General features: G+C 34.5%; 1 protein-coding gene across 1 annotated transcript in view; it reads right to left on the bottom strand.

Annotated features, from left to right (window-relative positions):
- Window positions 1-13,609, bottom strand: part of PRKN (parkin RBR E3 ubiquitin protein ligase) — a 682,953-nt gene that overhangs the window by 508,479 nt on the left and 160,865 nt on the right. The window lies entirely within an intron of this gene.

The following is a 13,609-nucleotide window of genomic DNA, read 5'->3' as shown; positions in this document are numbered from 1 at the left end:
CCACTCCAATTTTATTAATTGGAACACAGCCAGTGTGCCACAGTTCTGAGAGTTACATTGTGGAAAGTGATAATCACTGAATAGGAAAGCTTCTGGTAAAAAAATTATATTAAAAATACTTAATCCACTGGACTATGAAATTTTGATATGGTTGTTGTTATGTCATATTTATGACTCCAAATTTTCAGGAAAGAGGAGGGAATGAAGAAAAAGAAAAAAGATTTATATAAAAATTTAAAATATTTTTATTTTGAAATTACAACTTTTTCTTTGAGTCAGATATGAGAAGACTTTTTCTTGTGACATAACCATATTATTAAAATATCTATAAATAAAATAAGTAAAATTTTGCCTTGGATTAGAAAATGGCTAAAAGACAAAACTTTGCTTTTTTTTCCAAATTATGAAAACGAGGATCTATATAATGACAGGAAGCTGGAGCCAGAAGCTTAAGTGCATTCCTGCAGTTGATAAAGGACAAAAAAATATTGCATCTTGGACTGGGCAATGGTTTATTCAAGAGGCAATGCACTAGGGAAATCATAATAATAGTTTTTGTGATCCTCATAGCACAACTACTAATCTACCTCTTTTTTTAAGATGGTAGTAGAGTTTATACAGCATTAGAGAACATAAAACTGTTGTGCAAACAAAAATTTCTTCCTCAAAAAACTTAAAAAGAGATGGAAGAGGACTGAACCTGACTCTCTCCAAATGAGCCTTTAGCTGCTATGAGGGCTCTCCTGAAAAAATATGGAAGACTGATTCTGGCACCAAATCAAATGTTACAGAGATGTAATTCTGTCTCTCAAATACTGTGCTGGTTTTTTTCATGAAGACACTTGAATGTCATCTGATCTGAAATAGATTTCCAAACCCCCAAATGTTTTGCAAAATGGCATTCCTCTTTTTTTGGCAATTACTACTGATTGCATGACTTCCACTGACATTTTTGACAGAACTGACAGTTTTGAGAAACATTTCTATTGTGTAAAATGAGCATTTCCAAGGGAAAATTACTTCACCAGATATAATTAATTTGCTTTAACATATTCTCATACATTGTGCTTTTTACAAGAAAGCACAAGATACTCGATTCTGTTGTTAGAACAAGCAGCAATTTCATTTAGAGACAAAGAATGATGTATTTAAATTTCAGCACAATCCCTTCTAAACTAAGAATATTTGCCTCTACAAAATTGCCTTATAAAGAAAGGCACATTGTAATTTAAGTGGCTTGGATCAAATGAAGCTAGTGACAGTGCCATCTTTATCATGTTGCTCCCATTCTATCCTAATCTGATTCTAAATAGTGATGAATTTATTAATCTCATCCAAATAGTTCTCAGTTCCAAGATATGACCGTGTCTTAGTGTCAAATGCCAATAAAGCCAAATTTCCATACTTAAACCAAAGCTGTTAGAGTATCACACAATAGAGTATGTGCAGGTGGAGATTTGCTTCAGAATCTCATTCGCCACAGTTTTCTCAGAAATAATCCTTAGTATTCAAGAGCTGCCAAAGTTGGATCATTCTCTGATACATTTTTTAAAATTCCTTGACACAGCAGTACTACCAAATATTTGGAATTTAAACACATATTTATAGATACATTCAGGTCATGTCAGTTTTAATCACCACAGTTTCTAGTTACCATTAAAATCTCTACTATATCTCTGTTTTGTTATTATTAGCCTTTCAAGATAAAAGCAATTTACACTTCATTATTCTTAGATTCCTTTGGGCATACTTGGCAAATGTAGCATTCTGTATAAGTATTTTATATGCATTACATAAAAATTGAAGGAAAATATCTGATTTCATAACATGTTGTTGAATAAAGGATACAAGTGCTTGACAGCAGGGTGTTTACTTCCAGTTTATGAGTTCAAATTCATCATGAAGCTGAAAAGACAAAGGTATCACCAGGTACTAAACCATCTATGATGTTTATTAGATGAAAGTCACAGATTTTAGAGTCAGTTGGGACTATTATGACTTTCAGGTCTGGGTCCAGATTCAGTTTTTGTTACAAAGCTTTACAGAGTAATTTCTTCATAAAACCTATGAATTGTATGAAAAATGCACCCTTCTTGGTTTACACTTCACCTGATGAAGAATCTACTCTACTGTAATATCCACTTCACTATCAAGAATGTGTCAGTGCCCACTTAGGTAACAGACTGTTACAAAACACATTTAAAAAATAAAAAGACCAAAGCCTTTCAGTATAGATGGCAATGTAAAGGAATGTCCTTCTCCAACACAGATGGAATAGTGCTCAAACAAACAAACAAACAAAACAACAAAAAAACCCAACAGCAACAAAAACAAATAAACAGTACTATTTTTGAGTAAAACATAAAGTCAAAAGTACATAAGAAAAGGGGTCTGCAACCATGTAAAGAGCACAGAACCAGATTAATAGGCTTTATTCACTTTGTTTAGACCTACCTCTTCCCATCAGTTCTTATTAACAAGGATATATTTATTTGGATTTATAGCTCTTTGGTTTTGGCTGTTTTTCTTTTTAGAAGCACAGCATTGCGTTTTTTATTTAAAAAATACATTTCAAGTTGTATAGCTGAATCCCAGCATATTAATCAACAATGTAGAATGCTTTCTTTTAAGTGCAAAATAGAGCACAAACTGCTTGAAGTGTTTTCCTTTAATGGTTTATAAATAGTGGCTAATAATTCAGCTGTATAAAATGAGTTATTGATATTTCAGTGCATTCCTATTTGGAGAGCAAAAATCTTCAATTTTTTCATTTGTATATAATTAGGCTCTAAATTTCAATTATTTTCTCTACAAAGAAGGTAGAAAGTAGAGATACAAACATAAACTTTCTTCCATATCCATGTCATTTAATCACCACAGTCACAATTTCACATTCTAAAGTATAAAGCCTTTCTCAGTCACCTAATGAATGAGGTTCTTGTGTTATTGAATACAGAAACATAATTGAAGAGCACTAGCTTTTGCATCACTAAAAAATATCAGTGGGAAAACAAAGCATGCAAGCTTTAAAGACTAGGTAAGATTAATGAGTGGAATATTTAAAACATCTTTCAGGATAAAAAAAAAAAAAACAAACTAAAAAAAAATGGTTTCACTCAATAAATTTGATGTACGCCTATCCACAAGACTTGTTTGTCTTCCTAAATAAAGTTGTAAAAGCCCTTCCCTAAGTTTTCAAAGTTTTGGAAGTGCTTAATTCCAGCACAGGTAGAAAAGAATAAAAAAAATTCACAGTCCTTTGTACCTTATGGTTTCAGTTGATCACTTGCTCATAAATTAACACTATACAAACCAGTGGGTAGCAAAGCAGTTGCATATGTGACATTGAAGGTAGACTTTGAAAGTGGTGTCTTTTGTCTCCCCAGCATTCTGAATACTAATATATAGAAAACAAAATCTTGATTTCAAGCGCCAGCCTCAGGCTGTGCCTTCAGAAATAGCAATTAGACTCTCCCTGTTAATTGAAAAATTTCAAACACAATTTAGAAGGAAAACAGAGAAAATGCAGAAGCGCAGTTCAAAGCTTAAAAAATTTCTTGTTCAGATGACATACTTTGAACATATTCATTACTTTGGGGAGGAAGTAATGTATTTGATTTAAAATTTTCAAGCATGATTTCCTACTTTCTTACATGATTTCCTTTTTTTCTGTTGTCCCAAGGAATCAAAAGAAATCCATGTGGCTTTACTTTTTCCAATGCATCTCAGACTTAATTGTACTGCAAACAAATGTTACCAGTTATCTTCTCTATCCAGATGGCCTTTTTTCCTGTTCTATATTTCTATATTCCTATGTCCTATTGACAATAGACCAACATCCCTACTCACCATGCCCTTAGTCTTACTATACAGTGCTAGTGCACCTGAATTAAAATATTTAGAAAACCCATATTTTTGATGTGCCAAGCAATTTTTTAAAAACATAAAAGTTCTTAGAATAGTGATTTATCCCAAAATTTGCATTTAAAAACATTATTAAGGTCTCATCTGATAAGATACTAGAAATCATATAACAAAATCAGTTGTCATGTTTTTGGAAAAAAAAAACAAAACACCTCTTTGCTGAAAATAGACATGTTAGTCTTCAGCTGAACAGATTTTTCAGGAAGTCATGTGTGCCTGTAAAGTGGTGCTTATAATAAAAGTGCCTCTCAGCTACAGTGGTATTGTGTACTTAAGCACATCTTCTACTATGTTTGATTTGCAGCCAATACTCTGATATAAAACCAATCATCCTTCTATGTTTTTTTTCTACTGAACTGTTCGGTTTTTTTGCTGACTGTAGAGTAGTGCACATGACAGGGCTGATAAGGAATCCAAATTTATGCCAGCCCGTGCCTGTGCCTACATCCTGTTTAGTTCCACGGAAGCTGACACAGCTGCAAGAAAGATACTACACAGTTCATTATGTCTTAAAAGAACTGGTCTGACTAGATCAGTTCATCCTGGCAGTGCTTCTCAAAAGCACCTTTATGGATAAGAACTTCACAGTCAAGTCCTTCTGAACGTTCTCATTTCAGGAACCTTAATGAAGCATCACAATTACAGCAGTTTGGATGTTTCTGTTCTATCATTTCATTTTTCTGTACTTGATGATTGGCTACTTGAACAACCATGGCGCATTTAAAATTCATAAATGGATGTTAACATAATGCTAGTAATGAAGGGTTTTTTCTATGACATTGAGGACAGAAGACAGGAGATGAAAAAGGCTTTGAAGGTACAAGATGCACTATTAAATCCTGAAGTACATTTTTCGGTGAATTTTCCTTGCCATCACTTAAGAAATACTCTAAGTTTAAACAACACTTGGTTTTGCATTCCCACCTTGCTTTACTGTATCAGAAACTGAACAAGCCTGACACTTTAACATTAATGGAAGGAATACATCATTGTATTCTGTCTATAATCTGCTTCTGTTGAACTTCATTTACATGTTGACTTTGATATTTTTGTTTCTGTTTATCTTCATTACCAATTCTTTTAATTTTGAATTCCCCCAAAGGCTTGATCAGCAACCTGCACTTTAATGGGAAAAATTACTACCTTTTTGCCTTGTAAGATTTAGTAATGGCACTTATAGAAAGTTCCTGTTACAGCTTTTGCTCTGAAGCCAAGTCTTTGAAACAAAACTAATACTGCCTAACTTCAGCAATATTGTTTTGTGAGCTCTCTAGCAAGCCATTTCTTATAAAATTCACAGTAAGGCTGACATTTTTTACTTGGTATCCGTTGAGAGACACACATTTACTTTCGAAATCTCCAGATCTTCAGAGATTTTAGACTTATTTCAGGCTGCCTGACTGCCACAGTCTGTGTGCTGCCTGATCTCTTCCATCTGCTGCCAAATCCACTGTTCAATTACACTTACACTTCTTCAGCAGTGCTCTTCATTAGGACACATTGCAGAGGATGAGAAACCTTATTCTTAGCATTAGCACTATCAGGCATATCCATGCTTAGAACCTTTACAATCACACAGCACCTGCAGATATGCCAATAATCCATCAATGCAATTTTTTTTTTCTTTTTATAGCATCATTTTATCAGATGGAGAACACTTTCTTCCAATTATGAAATTTTTAGCACTTCTTAATGTGTGTGTTGCTTTCTGCTCTCTTCTAAACATGTCCATGCTTTTTTACTTGAATGTCCTGATTTTTCACATTTTCTTGAGCTTGTTTTCAGTCATAGTTTGAAAGTAAGGTTTTGACAAACATCATATCTTGTAATATCTTTCTTGAACAGGAACTTGATCTCAGGGAGGGAGAACAGGACTTTCTTGAACAGGAACTTGATCTCAGGGAGGGGAAATGCATGGACTCTCCAAGGAGATGCAGAAGGTGCATCTTCTGGTAAAGTCCAACAGGTTAAATCCAGTGGGACCCAAAGGGATTTTGTAAGGATAGGGATCCTAACATGGTATGCTTACTCTTGAGACCTCCATACGACCTAAATGGATCTAAATTTCAAATAAATTCCTATTACATACAAATGTTAATATGGGAATACTCTCAGTGAGGGATCTCTGGTCAGTGAACACAGTTAAGGTAAAGAACACCGCTTGGCCTTAAGAACAACCTGTAAGGGATACCAAGCCACCAGAGACTGAGTCTCAAAAAACTAAATGGACAAAGGTAATGTCCTGCATAGACTACACAGCTACCAGACTCAAAAAACCCTGCAGTCAGACTGTGTAGCTTCCAAAAAATTCCTGATACTTTTGAGTTTGACACTGCTCTAGAGAAGGAAAACAGTAAATAAAATGTGCTAAAGACTAATCTCTGCTTTTCAGGCTGGCAACACAGCAGTTTTTATTCATTTGCCAGAATTACTCAAAATGGAACAGTAGCATCTAAAGTGCCTGTTGGGAACAGATCCCAGCATATGCTGTTGACTCAAGGTACTCTTGAGAACTGTCTGGGAAATTACTAGGTTGGAGCGCATCAAAGCTACAACAGAGAGTATGCTGGTAATAAAAAGGCATGGATGGCTGCTTAGCAGTGCTTGAGCCCTCGCCACTGCCCAGTTCCACTCTCTCATAAACACGCAAGCCAGGTGACCAATGCACTGAAGTTGTTATACTGCAAACAGCAGTATCAGAACTGACACTGCTTTTCTAATATACTGCATGGTCCTTGTACACCTGATGTGATGCATGGGCTTACACAAGACTCTGAAGGACTCAGCTGCAGTAGCAAAGTTAGACTGAGGAGTCTTTAGAAAAGTATTTCTTGGCATAAATTTTACCCTTTTTGTAGAAGCAGTAGCTCGGGGCCCAGTTTTCACACATCAAGACAAGTGTGACTTTTTATATGAGGATTTAAGTCATACAGAACTATAAAGACACAAGAACTGATGAAACTGAGGTTGCCATGGAACATCCTAGACAGAACATCATCCACAGGATTGCTGAAGTTGGACTGGAAGCTGATCCTAGTCTATAATAAAAAAAAAAAAAACAAACCAAAACAACACCCAAAAGAGCAGACAGGGAACAAGCTTTTATAGTGCTATCATTTACCTTCAAGAGTTTAGTATTAAAACATTAACCAAGGATGAGGAGTTTCCTTAGAAAAAAAAGATTTGTAGCATATTTTGTAAAGAAATCAGCTAATTCTACCTTAAACATATCACTGAACTTCCTTTAAGGATGAAATTCTAGCAAAGTTTCTCCCACAGCAGAAGTTTCCATGAATACATGCACAGGATCCCGACATGTAAATGTCGCGCTTGGAAGTGCGAGCACAGGAGGTATCAGAGGCCTGAAAGATTACAGCACAAATTGCAAATGGAAAATAACAGTCTCTTAGGATTTCAAGGCAATGGAAAAGACCAAGAAATCCTATATCCAACGCAGATGAACTGTACAATACACAATCTGAACACAAAGGACCTAACAAGGAAAATCATCAAGACAGTTTCCTAAGCTGCACAAGTCTTCTTTTGGAAGCATCTAACATTCCCTATTGAATAGGAACAGAATTTAGACAATCGTATCAGGCTAGACACCCAGTTTTTATATGGCTACAATGTGGAACAATCTACCATGGTATTTATATGGCCTTAATTTACAGATACAGCAACTTCCCAAGCCAGAAATTACTTCCACCCAAAAGGACATACAAAGCTGCATCAAGGAGAGAAAATTTGATAAAGGAGTTCAAATTTAGAGAAAATTTCCCAAATAAATGCAGTAAAAACTATGCTGATTTACAAAATCCAACAACATTGAGGAGATACCTACTATTTAACAAAAATACTATAAAAATATCAAGAACATCTCCCATGCCCTAAAAAGAATGTGATTGCCCTGGTGTTTTTTAGTCCTTCATTTGTTCAGAAGGGAAGGATAAAAGCATGGATGACTGTGACCTAATATTCCCCAAGAATTATTATTACAGATTGCTTCAGGTGTGAAACTGAGTGTCCCATGACTCCAGGAACTGGGAAAAAAAAAATACTCTCTACCCAGTTTCTTCTCCAAGTGCTGTCTGAAAGCTAGTTTGGCCTGGGTTTCACTTTCCCCAAAATTATGTCACTCATTTTCTTAGAACCTTACCTTACTATTTTAGGTCAGATCTAATATGGCAAGAGTAGTCAAGTAAGTTGTGGTTGTTTTGGACCCTAAAACAATAGAAGAAAATATCTTTGGGAGCTGAGACTATCATTTGAGTCAATTCAGTGTTTTGCTACAGATGAGTGGAACTGCTGTTCTACATATTTTCCAGGCTTCCTAATTTATACCGTGTATATTATTACCAGTGGCAAAATTGTAGCAGCAGAGCTTTTCCCATACAAAATAGTGTCATGGTATCAAAACACAGCCCCATCTTTTCATTTTTAAAGGTATTTTGACTCTGCTCATCTCAGCTGCATCATTTATATAACAGATCTGTTAAAATTTATGATCCTTCTAGCAATAAATAATGGAGGTAGTATGAAATTATTTCAGTCAGAAACTGAAGGGAAATTCAATACTGTAAACTCAGTCAACTGGAAACCTGAATTTCAAATCATATGGCAAAATTTATTACAATGAGATCTGCAGCAGTTCTACTATTCATTTTTACCACTTCTATGCAAGTACCCTCTTCAATCAATGCAAGAATTTGACTTTGCCTTTTTCAGCAATAAAACATTTTTTGCTCTTAGGAAACTTTCTTGCCATACTCATTACCTTTATTCTAACTTCTACCACACCTGCCCTTTGGAAATTTCTGGAGTGTCTCTAATTTTATTGGCATCCCTGTAAATAAGGTATTGGTTGTATTTCTCCAGGTTTAAAACAAGATAGTGACAATTAAGAACTGTTACCAGGAAAGCTAACACTACTTTAACATGTGTTTGCCATGGAAAGAAAATATGTATCTGGGAAAACTGGGAAAATTTTTAGACATACTGAGTGTACAGTTAGCATCATTTAGGGACATGTTTTCCCCACATAAATCCTAATTTCTTTTCTGTTAACTTTCCTTATTCTTTCTCATATAGTCACTCAGCTATAATAATATTGAGTGTTTAATATAGTACTCAGTAACTGTTCAGCAGTTATTGGAAACTTTTTAGGCGAAAGCTCACAGCTGTTAACCTAAACAGAAGTCACTCTTATCTTTTCAAGACTTGTGAGTAACAAGTTACTAAAATAAAACAATATTTACATGATCTCTCTTGAGGGTTTGGGTCTTGAATTTTGTGTGCAACTGTAAGCTGGTGCAGACTCAATAGGAAACTCTTAAGGATTTTGTGACATTTCTTCTGCCTATACTTCACATCTGATCTATTTTTAAAGCACTGACTTTTGAACTTACATTTTTAGTAATGTCTTCAGGCTATTTGTTCCCACAGTGTTAGAAATTACATGTAAGAAAATTGTTATCCAGCAACAGGTGGATATTCTATGGTCTAGGCATGCACACTGAATGAAACCAGGGCTAAAAGCATGCCAGGATATTTTTCTTGTGCTTGTAGTCATTCCTTATGTTGCATAATTTTCTTTACTAACTTTTTTTTTTTTTTTTTTTTTTTTTATCCCGGAGTAGTGATATAATATTGCTAAAAATGTTACCTGGGAAAGACAGAAATATGTTTTTCCAGGAACAATGTCATTTAGGATCCTGACTTCTCATCATAATATCAAAGTAAATGTAGGTGCACCACTAATGCAAGTTTTTCTTCATATAAAACCTAGGAGATTTCCTCTCCAAGCACATGTGGGTTCAATAAAAAAGAGAAGCTATTTTCAATCTACCTTTGATGAAGAGTTATGCTAATTTAGAAGAGGACACTTTAACCATAGGCTGGCATTACACAGTCCTGAGTTTATTCTTTCTTAATTAAATACAATAGCTAAAAACAACTCTAAGTTGATAGGTACTTAAACTAAACACTTAAGAATCTCTTTTTCCTCTAAATAAATAAATATATTTAGCTTACACATGGAATTCTTAGAAAGTAAGCATTTAGTTGAATATTGGTCTCACCAGTTTTTACTTTGAAAGTTAATGAAAGCAGACAACAGGAAAGGTTGAATACTTTTGAAATTTTTCCCTTAGTTGTGTACATACATCCCAGCATTTTGTGGTGGAGGAAAGGATAGAAATAAAAGCCTATTTTCATATTGCTTGTTTTTTAAAGCCCTTACTGTATTAATTGGATCTTAATCTTTCTGCATGTATGGAAAAATGCCAGGCTGTATCGAAATGGCTGTGTGTGGAAAAGCAGCAGGGAAAAAAAGAACTATCCAACAAAATGCTTGACCTAGTGCACCAGTTTCACAAGTGTGTTAGCAATCTTAACCAATACACAACATGAGAGCTTTGGGGAGCATAGAGGGTACTTTTGTGAACAAAACCAGTGAGAAATAGGTCAGTGAAAGTTGGATGAGAACTCTTACTTCATTAGATTAGGAGCATTGTAAATATCACAGAATTAGCATGAAAAGGAGGAGTACAGTTAAGGGCAAATCCTACCACAGAAAGGGTTTTTACATCATGAGAAAGCCTGTCTCTCCAGCTGAGCCATTTAATAATCCCTACAATCTCAATGCAAGACAGCTTCCTCTTACTTTTATGATTCCTTACTTTTATGCTCCTATTCAGAGCATAAATGGCTCAAAAACTGTTTTGGAAGCAAAATGTAGCTGCTTAAAAGTTATTGAATGGAAAACAAAACCAAGAAAACTGAATCAAATTATAAAATCTGGATGCCGTGGCATCAACCATGAGACACATATTTCAACACTGTGAGGCCAACCACTATGTAAGCAAGAATGAAAGTAGGCTGTCAAGAATACAGCACAGAAAACAAAGATTAATTTGTACCAATTATATCCATTTTATTTCTCAGGATGTCTCTCCTTTCCTCCTATTTTTCAACACTATCTGAGAAAAAATGGAAAGCCAATTATTGTGATCAATATAATGGCTTCTTCAGAATTCATGAAGTAAAAATGAAACCATATATCATAATTATCAGAGTTGCTAGGAATAGCTGTGATACTGAAAGCCATCCAAAATCATTTTATGTTTCACTCCTTTTCCCTTGGCTTAGAATGAATGTTTCGGAATCCTACTACAGCAAATCAGATTTTTGTGTTGGACCTTCATCCTTGATTTCATGGAAGCAGGGTACCCTTTTCTTTGATGTCATTACCCTAAAAGATTGCTGCTTGTATTAGATTCTTTTCCTTTTCTTTTTTTCTTATTAAAAAAGTTACGTTTTATCAAATGACAGTAAATCTAATTCAGAAGACACTGAGCTGACATCAAAATGCTCTGATTATAAACTGCCTATTATAGAACTAAGAAAACATCAAGGATTAACAGTTATTTGGTTACATACTCTGAAAGTAGTCTTAATCCTCTATTCAACACTGAATTTACTCTTTACAAATGAAGATGAGAAACTTCCTATTCAAGGAAGTTTTAAAACTCAATAGGATTTTCATGCTCAATTATAGAAAGAGTTCTGCTTTTGTGCTTTTTCTGGCTACATGATGGATCTCCAAACACTCTAGTATATTTGGGAGCTGTGTTCTCAAGGCTATCATCTATACTAACAGTAAGTACACAAGCACTATCAAATGAACAAAGAATAAAACTGGATTTACAGAGTTCCATAAGATAAAGGAAAGATAAACACAAGCAACAAATCTCAGAAATATGGAAGAAATGTTTAGTTTAACTAGAACAAAAATAATCTTTTATAGTATGAAAACACTTTTGGTTAGCTTTCAGGTTGGATTGTGCTTTTGGCATAAAGCCAAATACCAACATTCCTAGATCACATTTTCTGTATGAAGACTAGAATACTACAAAAAACCTTTGCTACTATCATTTTGAATAATTTTACAGTTTCTCTTCTGTTTAATATTTTGTTTGTATTATAGTGCATCTTTTCTAGTCCCCCAGATTTTCATTATTTAGATTTTCTATGAAGTGGAAAAACATTGAAATGTTTTCTGTTCATATTGTGCATGAGTGTTCACCTCACAGAGCTCCACTAATTTTTTTTCAAAGTGATGAAAAAACAAGGGATTAGTAAGTAAAAGGCTAAACAGAAAAGAATGCAAATATAGAAAAAACCCAACAATCATCTGTACATATATTCAAGAACTAATCTGTTTTAAATGCTAAAGAAATCACCATCACACTAACTGGCAAAGACATTTATCATCTGGAACCTTAAATCAAGGTCTTAAGTATTATTTATAAGCAACTGTATATCAGATTAGCCTCTATCCTCCATTCAATGACAAAACTAATAACTTTCCTTAGTTCTCTGTGTTCACTGAAAGCCTAGAAGTGTATTTAAAAGTTTTTCTTACAGTTTATGCTTCATTTTCTTTTATGTCCCTTTATTTTTGTGCAGACCTACAGAAAATGCATTTTGGCTATCAATTTAAAAATACCTATTGTTTTGAAATTTAAAAAAAGAGGAAAAAACAGTGTTGCTTTCAGAGTCTAGTCTTATATACAAACGGAAAAGAAGTTTCAAGTCAACAATTTTATCACTTACGTATTTTCTCAAGTTATGAAGAAGGAGCCCCTAAAATAAAATTACTAAAAGAACAAAATCATACTGTGAGCAATAGCAAAGCTTTCCAAAGGTAATCAGTCCCTAATTCTATCACCTGACCATCTGATAATGCCACTTCATGTTCCGTAAAATCATTCAGTAGTGAAGTACCTGGACATTGTCTCATCAAATTTGCCACAATAAGATGAATGACAATATTCTGGTTTTGCTTGATCCTGCAGTACAGCATATAAATCTAGGTGGTGGAAAGTCACTACATTGCTAGGTCACCATATGCTTCCCAGCAGGAGAGGCTGGAGAAATGAATCCACGTGTGAACAGATTCAAGCCTTCTGTTTAACTTAAGGGTTCACTCTCTGAAAAAGGGTAGGGTTTCTTTGAAAATGATGATCTGAAGGCAGCCAAAGAAAGAAATAATCCAAAATGATATGTCTTTTCTGATGCACAGTTAATGAAATAGAAAACAAAATAAAACAAAACCAAGAAAAAGCAAAACTTTTACTCTTTGAAAGTATCTTTAACTAACTTTGCTGTTTGCTGTCAGCATATAACAGCTGACATTATGATACCTGCCGCTAATCAACATCTCAGGAGTGATATGGGTGATATATAGTCCATTTGTGTGTGTAAAATGATAAAACACTAACACTGTTGCACACAAAATGAAAGATGCTTCCAGCCATCCCAACTTCAAATGTACTAGTACTAAGAAAAAAAGTATTAAGAAAAAAAGTCTTATGAAATTTATGTTAAATGAAAAATTCAAGCACTTAAGAATCCCTTCTGTTATTCATTTAGATAGGTAAGTAATTGAATTTCATGCTGCCACAAATTTTCAAAAGGTCACAGATTGAAAAAATCAAACCCTTAAATAACTACAGAAGTTGTCAGATTTGAAGCTGGAGATTTTGGCAGACAGGATGGGTGCAGTTGTAGTTCTGGCTACCTAACAAGTTGTGATAAATAGCTTAGGCACTTGGGGGACTAAGGCTTTAAAGAGAAAATGGGTCTTTTTCTTTCCAATATGAAGTCTGGAAAGGAAGCTCTG

This window comes from Motacilla alba, chromosome 3 (genome assembly GCF_015832195.1).
Source record: "Motacilla alba alba isolate MOTALB_02 chromosome 3, Motacilla_alba_V1.0_pri, whole genome shotgun sequence".
NCBI lineage: Eukaryota > Metazoa > Chordata > Aves > Passeriformes > Motacillidae > Motacilla > Motacilla alba.
Note: the sequence above shows the minus strand (reverse complement) of the source record. Positions and strands in the feature narration are given on the sequence as shown.